A 2,300-nucleotide genomic window follows, 5' to 3' on the forward strand; every position below is an offset into this window, starting at 1 on the left:
TCAAAGATTTGTGCCAATTTTTATGACTTTGATCAATAGTCCGTTTAATGATTCTAATCAAGTTTTTGTTTGTTGACTCGGCCAACACATTCCCTTGTGGATAATTGAGTGCAAATTCAGTCATAGTATTACTAGAAAAATATGATGCATTATCAAACGTTAAAGCGGAAGGTAAGCCAAACCTGGTGATTATGAATTGATCTATGCAATCGATGATATTCTCAGAGTTGGTTGTCTTGAGAGGAACTGCTTCTACCCATTTAGTAAAGTAATCAGTAGCTGTAAGGATGTACTTATGTTGTTTAGAAGAGTGAGGAATGATCTCACCTATTATATCCAATCCCCATTGCTCAAATGGTTGATCGATGTTGACTAGTTGCAATGGCAATGATGGCTTCCTTTGTATTCCAGAAGCAGTTTGACAAATCTGACATCTTCTTATGTAGCTATGTGCATCCTTAAATAATGTTGTCCAGTAGTAGTCTGCGCACAAGATTTTATGTGCTGTCACATCTCCTGCGTAATGTCCACTTGCTGGTCCATCGTGAAGTTCCTGCAATACTTTTTCAGCTTTAGATTTCTCTAGGCATCTAAGAAGAACAGAATCATAATTCATCCTAAAGGGCACTTCATTTACGATTTGATATTGCTTAGCTTTTAATCTCAGGGCTCTTTTCTTTGTATGATTCAAATGTGAAGGAGCATATCCATTCTTTAGATAGAACATGATATCGGCATATCTTGATTCAGTATTGTTTAGGCCTACCTCATACATGTGTACCTCATTGTCTGGGGATTGTATTTTTGATATGTGAAATGCTCCAGCCAATATCCTGCACAAAACTTGACCTTTTACAATTTTTGCTGGCTTGAATTCAACGTCATATTCTTGCAGGGTTGTGACCCAATTTGCTCTCTTTTCAACCACGTCCTTCTATACCAGAAGATTTCTTACCGCTGGAAATGGCACTATTATTTTCGTATGGTTCTTGAGAAGAAAGGGTCTAAAGTGTTTGATTGCTTTAAAAACAGCATAAGCCTGTTTCTCTACGTCAGAGTAATTTAGTTCGGCTCATTGCAAGTTTGAATTGAAAAAGGCAATTGGGGCTTCTGCTTTATCTTGATTACCTTGTGTGAGTATTGCAGCATATCATTTCTCAAAGGCAAATGTATACAAAATGAAGGGATCAAAAAAGTTTGGAGTCACTAGAGATGGGGCATTGATAATTACTTTTTTAATCGGGTTGAACACTTCATGTTCTGTTTGACCCCATTTGAAGAGAGAGTTTTTCTTGACCATTGCTTGGAGGGGTGATACAATTCTTGAGAAGTGGGGACAAATATTTTAACGAAATTGATTTTACCAAGGAAGGATTGCATTGCTTTTTTGTTATGTGGTAAGGATATTTCGGAAATCTCCTTGATCCTATTTGAATCAATATGGATTCCAGATTTAGACAATATAAATCCTAGAAGATTTCCTTCACTCAATGCAAAATATGACTTTTTTGGATTAAGTGAAATCCCATTCTTTTGACAATGTTGAAAGATCTGCTTTAAATCTCTGAGGTGATTACTACGTTTTTTAGAATACACTGTTATTGTCATCTAAGTAAATCACCACCGATTTATTTACTAATCCTTTAAATGTAATATCCATGGCCCTTTGAAATGTGGTGCTAGCATTAATCAATCCAAATGGCATCTTTTGATATGCATACGTGCCCCATTTGGTTCTAAAAGTCGTCTTCAATTGATCATCTGGATGGACTAAAATTTGGTTATATCCATAGAAGCCCTCTAAAAAGGACATCAATTCGGATCCTGCAACTGAATATAATATTTGTTCCATAGGGGGTAATGGAAAATTGTCCTTTTGGCAGGCTTTATTGAGATTTCGAAAGTCAACACAAATCTGGATGTCTCTGTTTTTCTTTCTAACTGGTACCATATTAGAAACCCATCTTGAATGTCGAACAAGAAAAATAATTTTTGCTTTCAATAATTTTTTCAATTCAGACTTAATCTGATTTTCCAAATTAGGATGGATTTTTTTCAACTTCTGCTAGACTGATTTCTCATCAGCGATCATTGGAATTGTATGCTGTATGATTGAAGTGTCATAAGTTTTGAGATCATCATAATTCTAGCAAAGACATGTTTATATTGTTTTAACAGTCGAATGAAAGCTGCCTTCTCCTCGGGCGTTAGACCAAGACCTAGGTTGACGTTCTGGGGTTTTATGTCAGTTCCTAGATTCACTAATTCATATCTTAGAGTTGAACTCTGAAGTTTTGAAT

This window comes from Pinus tabuliformis, chromosome 2_2 (assembly GCF_031772625.1).
Source record: "Pinus tabuliformis cultivar Carrire ecotype Pingquan chromosome 2_2, CPIR1, whole genome shotgun sequence".
Lineage (NCBI taxonomy): Eukaryota > Viridiplantae > Streptophyta > Pinopsida > Pinales > Pinaceae > Pinus > Pinus tabuliformis.